This window comes from Passer domesticus, chromosome 5 (assembly GCF_036417665.1).
Source record: "Passer domesticus isolate bPasDom1 chromosome 5, bPasDom1.hap1, whole genome shotgun sequence".
In the NCBI taxonomy this organism is placed as follows: domain Eukaryota; kingdom Metazoa; phylum Chordata; class Aves; order Passeriformes; family Passeridae; genus Passer; species Passer domesticus.
The window spans coordinates 32,773,249-32,783,346 of NC_087478.1; positions in this window are offsets into that span (position 1 = coordinate 32,773,249).

Consider the following 10,098-nt stretch of genomic DNA (forward strand, 5'->3'; position numbering starts at 1 on the left):
CTCCATTAGTTCTTGATATCATTCAGCACTTAGGACAACAAGCATTTCTTTTGCACTTCATTTGCATTCCTTAATCACTGCTAAAACCCTGGACAGTCTTGTACCACTTGATAACCCAGACAGAGAATATTTTTTTTTGCTGAAGTCCTATTTTGCTCCAATTCCTAGAAATACAGTCTTGCTCTTTAGGCATTTATATTGAGCATAAATTATGATAACTCTTAAAATGAGATGTGGACAATGGTAAATACATTTTAAACCTCTTACACCAGTTTGTCCTGGGAACTGTTGGTAAACAAAATAAATAGGCATGAATTAGATTTCAGTTGGAAGTAACTATAAATGTATACCAACACTACAAGGTCTAAGAGCATAGCAAATGGAATTACTAGCTTCCATTTTGTATCATCACCTGATTCTGTTTACATAGGAATTTTAATCCCTGACAGCAAAAAAGGATGACAATCTGGGGTTTACTTGACTCTGTGGGCCAGAAACTGTATGTGCCAAAAGAGGCAGCTTGAGTAAATGATCTTGTCAAAAGAGAAAGCAACATTCAGGGGGCAACATGGAGGGAATGAGCAATTCATACCAGTTTGTTAAAAATAGTGGTGTATTTTCAGCCCTTATTCCTTTGCTTCTTTGTCAAGCGCTAACTCTTCAGCTTTTTTGTTTTAAAAACAGTGAATGTAGATAACTCTACTTCAATAATGTTGATTGTTGCTGAGCTTGCGTACATAAAGAAGTTATTCTAGAATAACATCCCAAAGACCTCTGCAAAGATAAAGAACTATAGCTGTAATCAAATAATTTTTCTGGAGGAATATTATTTTACATGAGGAGTAACCACATTATGAGCTTCCTGCAAAAATTCTTAAAGACTCTCTGTTGGGAACATCTCCATACATAAAGCTTATTTTTTCCAGAAGCAGACACTGCTCTTTCTTATTGCTCTTATGCCATATTCTGCACACATCAAGAAGGACACTGAATTGGTGCTTGGCATAAAGATTACTTTAACAACAAAGTAATTCAAAGGTGTGAGGATGGCATAGAGGAAAGTACTTACCAGAGATGACAGTGAAAGAATCAAGTAATTAATAATGAAAATCTATAACTTTTTGGGGTACCTGAGTGGTTTTTGGATGTGTATAGAATTACTTATGCAACTGAAATATTAATAGTACAGATATCTTACTGTAGAGAAATCCAGGAAGAAATTATGTCCTTTTTTCCTTTATTTCCTGCCATAAAACTGAGCACCTTAGTGTTTTCACTGTCTCAAAAAATATTTTATGATACAGATCCACAGTAAAGCTCAAAATGAAGAGCAAGATTTTCTAATTCAGTAGCCCTAGCTGCACAAATAAATTAAAAATGTCATTTGATAACATATTTGACCCCAAACGGCAGTTTCTTTTCAACAGATGCAAGTTAATCTTTGAACAGCAGGTGCAAGAGTTATCTTAAGGCAGAAACCTCAAACAGGACAATTTTACAGGAAATAGTTGGTGGGAAAAGCAGAAACAATTGTGACATAGTTATTTTGCCTTCTGTCTTCCAACAGTGGATTATCTTGAAAGAGATAGATAGATAGATAGACAGATAGATAGATAGACAGACAGACAGACAGACAAGCTTCTACACCTCTCCAGATTAGAACATGGTTCAGCATCATAATTGTTCATTTGGTCAGTGTTTAGCAATTGATGTGAAAATGGATTTTCATTCCAGTTGTTTCCAATCACTCAAAGGAACACATTTGTTCTGAATTATCTATCTGGACACCGAGGTGGTTGGTGATGGAAGAGAATCAAGTAGATTTAATGCTGCCTTCGATTACTTTCCACAGTTCTGGAAATGTTTTTGCTATCTCAGACTTCACTTGGTTTTGCAAATGTGTCAGGGATTTATCCTGCTTGATGCTGAAAACGCGATTCATGTTGTAAAGTGCTAACTTGAGCTAAGAACTTTGACAAGCTGGGTACTCATTAAGGAAATTACAGAATCTATTTTTTCCTGACATCTGAAGCACATGATTTAAATACAGGAACTAAAGAAGGACCTGGGCCTCAGAACTTATATAGTGATAAAGATTTTCTCCCTGCTTAATACACCTGCCATACACAGTAACATCTTTCTCCCAACACAGTGCACAAGCAGATGCGAAGCCATAAGACACCACTCTGGTTTAAAATTCAGCAATGTGCTGAAGTGCTTCGTTGTGTTTAAAGCAGCCTTGAATCAACCAAGATGGCTCACCCAAGCCAACCACGTTCCACGATTCACTGAAGCCTGAAATACCATGGACCACTGCCAACCTCCTCTGACTGCTTTGCAGGGGCAGCACTGCACCACCAGATGAATCATCTCAAGGAAATATAATTTTGGAGTTGGCTTCTTGAAACAAAAAAACCTTTGCATCCTTTTTGAAACAAAAAAACCTTTGCACCCCTGGACAAATTTGCAGTTGTGGACAAATAGTTCTGAACAGAAAAAAAAAATTACTCCTGTAAGTATTCTTCTTCTAGTGTTCTTCTAGTAGTCTTGCTCATGAACATTGACTAAAATGGGATCTTTCAACTGAAATAAAATATCTACAAGCCAAAATAAAGTATTTACAAGCTGACCTTGAAGCATGTACAGACTATTCCTTCAGGATGGTATCATAGCTTCTCAGCTAGATGCCTCAGACTATACTCTACTGAGGGGTAATGAAAATTCTCTTTCAGTCCCAGCTGCTCATGCTGTGTAAATTTAACATAACACAAATCTCACTGTTCTCAGCCTTTCATGGGTTGTCAGAATGACCCTGGTAAAACCACGTAGAAAAGCAGAGTGGACAAGAATGAAAGCAACACATATCAAGGACCTGAGAACAATGTGATTATGTGGTTTATTCATGGAATAAATCTGTATCTCACAAGAAAAAAAACTTGGCCACACACGAGACTGGCAGAATACAGTAGGTGTTTTTCCATCTGGTTCTCTGGACCAGAAGAGGATTCAAGAGAGAGTTGAGGGACACTAGATCTGACAGTAGTTCTATCTGGGCACACTCTTTGATGACCTCCTGAAGGAAGATAAGGCTGCAAAACTGCACCTTCCTTCCATCCATGCCCATCACAGCTGCACAGGATGTCACTATTCACAGCAGGGCAAAGATACTACAAAATGCCATCAGAGCAGCTTTTTCACACTGACTGCACGCTGGCGTAAATGATGACATCAGGTAAGGGAAAACAAAGAAAGAAGCTTATTTATTTCTATTGTTACAGAAAGCACTGCCTCCAGAAACACTGCAGCAATGGACTTCAAGGACATTCTTACAAATCATTGGGAGACAAAATCATCTTCATCTTGCAATATGTGAGCAGACAATTGTCTCTCTGTATCTCATCCTTCCAAATGACATTGCTTCTACAATATATTTGTTCCAGTCTCTCTGAAGCATTGGCTAGTAATGCTAAAATCTTAGAAAAATGACTAATTTTGACCTCTATAAGACGATAATAGAACAAAGCCCAGATCTAGTACCATTATAGCTGAATACAGAGATAAAATGACATCCTTACACTGCCAGTACCACAAAAGTGGTAAAAAAATTAAAAGTCATGTAAGTCACCTTGACTGTGACAGGCAGGAGATGTTTCTGACATAAGTAATATGACTCAATTTCCAATAAATGAAAAGACTAAGAAGTTTTGGAGAACTATTTTTGTTTTTGAAATAACATCCTCGGCATCAGACTGAAACATACGGGTTGACTTTTGTGATGGAAGTTATTAAAAACTACCAGATCTCTCAGTGAGAGCTACTGGCATCATTAACCCCCCAAAGAGATAACAAAATATTGGAAGGCATTTCTTAAGACTGTTTTGAAATTTAAACATGTTGTTTAAATTTGATTGGTAAAAACTGATACACGTTTTTCTTCCTGGCATGTAATGATTTCAAAAGTATTGCAACTAATTGTAGATGTTTTTGTTTGGGAGCCTCCTTTTGCTTGAATAATGCACATGAGATATATCAGATTCTTGACTTGTATTCTTGCTTCTTTTCATACCTTCTTTCATATTTGCCTATCAGATATATAAATTCACAAATAATCCACCATACTTGGCAGTCCTCAATTTAATACATACTTATTATGAAGAGAATTTTTACAAAGCCAGAGGGTTTAAAAATTCTAATGGTGGCTCTGACACGTTCAAACATATGCCATAGCATAGATCTCCTAAACTTATACCATACCTTGGTATCTAGGTTACTAATCCTAGAATTATATGAATAGGCTAATAATATATGCAGGTAAACTTATGACTTCGTGTTAACTAATTTTAGCAACAAACATGTAGTTAATGATTTACACAAATGAACAAAATCATCTTCAAAGACTCTAAGCCCCAGAGTTCAAGAGGTTATGGTGGGACTTTTCTGCAATATAAATTAATTCTTGTTTCTGTTCAAATGGTAGTTGACACCCACAAAGACCTTCAGTGCTGAGTTGAAGAGACCAGTTGTTGGTCATCCTTAATTTGGTGCCACCACCTCCATGCAAGACAGCCAGAAAATGGAAAGACCCCAGAGACCCCAGCCCCTTCAGTAGTCCTGCTTCCTGGGAAAAGGGGAAAAAAAGGTCTTGACATAAATGAGCAATGAGCTCGCTAAGTTTAGGTAAAACTTTAACGTGGACAAGGAGTCACCAGAGCTTTGTCACATATTAGAAGATTCATTAAGTTCTGGGGGTGGGACCTTGACTTCTCACCTTTGGAAGCTTTCAATTCAAAGCACTTAAAGATTTTGAAGGGAGAAATGGCAGTTCTGTCAGTACAAACAGCAAAAGCAATCCTACTGCAGCTTTCTAGTCTGTTCCTGTGCATGGTACTGTCACCCTTGTTGTCTCTGCAAAACTAAGTAGGAAGAGGAAAATAAACAGACAAACTCTAATCAGTACTTGAATTTAGTATTCCTCTGGCAAGGTTTTGTACATAATAAACACTTACTATGTATCAAAAATACTTCACTAAAAAAAACCCTAAAAAAATAAATCAAAGAACTTTTGAGCTGATTGAACGTAGAGTTCTCAGTCCCAGAAGAGTCTCTAATAAAGACCAGCAAGTACGTTCCTGCTCAGGAGGACCTGAGTGCTGCAGGTATTACACGGGAGGTCTAAAAACTGCAGTCAATTACACAAGGATGCCTGGAGAAGTGCCTCCTGCAGAGCATATGGAAGCCAGGGGATATTTTTAGGTTCTGCTCTGGGAATGTGGATGACAGTGTATACTGAGTAATTACTATGAATTTATTTCTCAAGTAGCATATTTGAAAGAAAAGCATACATCATATATTAAGAGCCATTCAGCTTCAACATATGAGTTAAAGACTAATAAAGCCCTTCAGAAGAACATTCACAGAGTATGGAAAAGATCAAAACATGAGTCAGTTTGTGGCAGCCAACAGGGACACATCTTGACAGGCAGTGGACTGTGTTCCTTGTTCGAGTGATGGTAAACTCACAATAGGCACCACCTGCTCCAAGAGTACTCACTGAGTCACTTCACCTTGGACAATCCTCCAGATGAGTCAGTTTTGCTACAAAAAATCAGACTCTGCAAAGTTACACTCCATTCCCTCGATTCATTAATTCCAATTTAATTTTAGCCCTCTCTGTTCACATTGATGCATGGCAGAATAATTGTATTTGTACTTTTTCAACTTTGCAGTTACTGAGTCTCATAAGTGCTGGAGACAGCACATTCTGTGGCTGGAAGTGAAGCAGTTCAAAAGCAAGAACCAACAGAATTCAGTTGTTGTGTCAGGAAACAAAACAGATTAGCCCTTATGTCCACTTTGACAAACATTGACTCATATTGTAATTAGCCAATGTACTAACATTGAAATCTCTAAATTGCAGGTATGGTCAAGGCTTTCTTGAAATGTGGGATCCAGAATAAAGAAAATCCATAGTACAGCTACCTCTGATTCTAATGAGCCTAAATAGTGCAAACACTTAATTGGTATTTTTACAACTTCTGAAATACAGAGAATATTGTTCAATAACAGAAGTTCCAATTAAACAAGTGCTTTTAAGTTTATTGAAGACAAGTGTCTCGAGTACAAGCATTGCTGAGATCATTACATTAACAAATTTGGGTATGCTGACATAAAGGGAAACATAATTGGCTCTGAAGGAATTATAAATTTCAAGTTGTGAGAAGGCATGAAAATGCAAACAGTCAAGCAAAAAGAAAAACAACCTGGACTGATTTTCAGGAGAGTTACTGAGGGAGAAAAAACATTTTGCTCTGTAAACCAAGTTCATTTGGCATGAAAATAATACAAGGATAAAAAAAATTTGAATCTAAATTTCTGGGTCATATTTCATATCAGATTTCATTTGAAAGACTGATCATTTTAATTTTTGTGTGCTTGTGGTATGTATTTGTAAGTGACCACATATGCTGCAAAAAGCTGTGCAGTGTTAAGCAAGAAGAAGGGAAATTTCTTTTAGTTTTATTGTAGAGGTTTTACAGTTTTTTAACCTTTTAATTAAAACACTGTTATATTTTTTTCCTTTAAGATATTATGTTTCCTGAAACTTAATCTTATGATGAGGGTGCTATTGGAACTCTGTCTTTTAGAGAGATAATTTGAGCTCATGTGACAGTTGTTTCACTCCATTACTTGCCCAGATGAATACATTCTTTTTAGCACTGTTTTCCTATCTTTCTCTTTTTAAAGCTGATGGAATCAGATACTCACACACTTTGTTTTGCTTTGCTTTGCTTTTCAGAAGTGGATTATCTGGGTTAGGAAGGTAGTTCACAGCTGTAGATATTGTTTATTCTTTTTGGTAAGTCAGTAGAGATATCTCCTAAATAAAGCAAACAGTACCTTCAATTGTCCATAAATGAAACCATCTTAAGTGAAAATCAGCAGATTAGCACCATTTGGAAAGATGCTTTGGCACTCTTATTTGCACATCAACAAATTTTCTCTTTTAGGAAGAAAGAAAACCATAACATAAACTTTGGCTTATGAGGTCAAAGGCAGCCAATCATTTATTTAGTTGTGTCCTACTTTGGAAATTGCTATAATTTGCTATGGAATGCCATCTAACTTGAAAAATAAGGAAAATAGAAAGTAAGGGGGGGGAAAAAATCCACCCTTGGCAGAGTATAGATAGGATTACGATTCCAAAGCCAAGACTAAAGTTGTACAGTTAACTCACCTTCATGTCTTGGAACATGACAGTTTATACAATGCAATACAATAATAACCTTAATGTCTTGGAACACACATTTACCTATGAGACCATTCCAGTGTAGGTTGTGCTATTTTTAAAAACTGTTTGCCTTAAGTTAAATGCTGCCATACCATTCCTTTTTATTTCTTTCATATTTAGATCTAGATCACTTCTTTGAAACTATCTGTGGTTTGTTAATAAAACCAGTCAATACATTTGTAAAACTCTCTTTCCAGGCATCTTTGTGAAAATTCAGAATTCATATGTTCAAAGTCAGCCATGTATCTCTAAGTGATAAACCACAACTGTAAGGTGCTCTGGTTCAAATATCTGCTTGCAGCAGTGAGCAGCTTTTGAACTAGAGCAGCAATTTTCCTTTCATTCCCCCAAAATCAGCTGTAAAAAATGATAACCAGCTTTTAACTTGTTATCCAAAAGGATTCCCTTTAAGCTGAGTACAGCTGTGTGGTATAACTCCTTCCATGCTGGGACTGAGACTGAGATGCAGCACATTCCCGATATCCTCTGCCCATCCCAGTGGCCTCACAGCTCCCATCCAAAGCAAAACTGCAAAATGGGGAGGGTTCAAATTCTAGGGCTGCAAATGCATCTCCAACTCCCTCTTCTTCAACATTTGGGGAATGTATTTGCAAGTGCAAAGCAAGATAAATCCTTTCAGGTTCCAGCATTTAATTGAGCTTTCAGCTATCTTTGTGAATGAACTGAAGAGCATCTAATATGCATGTCTGCAGGGAACAGAGCAGGAGTACCACTCCTTCTGTGAAGCTGTTTGCTATCAGCTGGAAAAAATCTCAACTCAATTAGTCTCTCTCTGTGTTTAACTTCCTTTGGAACATTACATCTCCTATAGCTGAATCCCAATCGTAATAAATGTACTTGAACAAAAAATACTTTCTTCCTCTGCGATGGCCTGTGTTTCTGGCATTAATTGGGTTTGAGCAGTGGCAGGATAAGGCGACTGTGGTATGGGAACTAGCAAGGGTAGGATGATCTCAGAGGATTTACGAAAAATTTGAGAAGGGTTCAAGGTTGTCTAGCAGACCAGAGCAGAATTGTTCTGATTTTTTTTCCTCTTGTACAATATCTTATTATAAGTAGATGCATGTAGGATTCCCAAAGAGGGAAATAACTTCGTTTAGTGTCCAATTGAAAATGGTAAGGATTTAAAAAGGTGAATCTCAACACACAGTGGTTCACAGGGACCACTGGCAATGCTTTACCCTACAAGAGCAATCAACAAAACAACCCTAACTGCCATGAAGGGCTGTCTTTTGTCTGCCTGGTTTAGCAGGCTTCTGCAGTTTAATGCATCCTGGTAACCGCGTGGGCAGAATGTTTTTGGAACTGGTGATCTTTCCCACCCCGTTACCACCCAGGCCCCCTGTAGTACCAAAGTTGTGAATGTAAATAAAGGCCAGGTTAGAACATTATTTTCGTGCACTACGTCACAACTGTGGGACAGTAATGTCCCAGAAACAAGTTGTAAGATGCTCAAAAGTCACAGTCACCAAAACATTTCAGAATAGTGCTATCCTTGCCATGGCAAAATACAAATCAGTGTGGCAATGTCACAGATTTGTACTTCAACTTTTCACGCCTCAGTACTTCGAAGAGGAGCTACAGATTTCCTGTGTGTGTAAAATACCATCACAAACAATTTTCAGCTGTCACAACCAAGTCAAGATTGAGTCTATCTTCATCTGTATTGTTCCTTCATTAAATATCCAATACAACCATTCACGCAAAGTGAAGTAAAGGTAACCACTACATTAAGTATAGCAAATTCAAAGTGAACAGCCTATTGAAAATAGCACAGCGGCCAGGAAATGACAGCATGAGCATCTTCCCAGAGAGCTGTGTGTGCAGGGGGCAGGGTGACAGGCCCGGTGGTGACACAGTGTGCCAGCTGAGTAAAGAGCGCGTTTGCCATTAGCCGCTGTGCAAGGCTGCCTGCCAGCTGCAGTAATAAATGCCTAAAGAAATTTTCTTTATGGCTCATCTTTTATTTTTAATAACAGGCTCAAAAGCCACTTCTACACTTTTGCTGCACACACATGTACCTGAGGATTAAGGCTATTTATTTATACGTTCCTGAACTTTAGTAAGAACTTTGAGGAAGATGTAATGTGCAAGTATTTCCCCAGTTCTCCTAATGCTCCATACCATTTATCTATGCATGGACAAATCATAAACTAGGCCCAGGAAGGTAATGAGACTGACACGAACAGTAATGGTGTACACAAAAAATCCCCATTCTCCACAACGTCCTTTGGCTTCTGAGGCCTCTGAAAGCACTCGCATTTTCAAACTGCTTTCAGCAAACCACGACCAATGGAAGCACGCCATTATCTACCAAGAAAATTATTTTCCACAGCACAGTATTTTTAGCTCTCATCTGACATTCTTGTGAGCGTGCTCAGCTACGACGAGAGCCACTGTACACCTCTGAGGGGGCCTGGAAGGGGAGGCGAGGCCCCTGTAACATCAGGGTGTGTCGCGGGCTCGCAGTGCCGACCCAGAGCACGGCGAGGCGGCCCCGGCGCTGCCGAACGCCGCCGATGCTGCCGGGGCCGCTCCCCGCCCGCCCCGCCCCGGCCGCGCTCCCTCAGCACCGCCCGCGCCGCCGCCGCCGCGCCACAACGAGGCTCCGCATCCCGGCGGCCACCGCGGCGCGGGCCACCCGCCGCACTCCAAACTACACGTCCCGGCGTGCACCGCCAACGGCCCCGGCTGGGCGCGAGCGCGGTGCACGCTGGGACGCGCAGTCCTGGCCGGCCTCACTGGCTTTCCCCCCCTCCCCCCTTCCCGCCACTCTCCCGCGGCGCCCG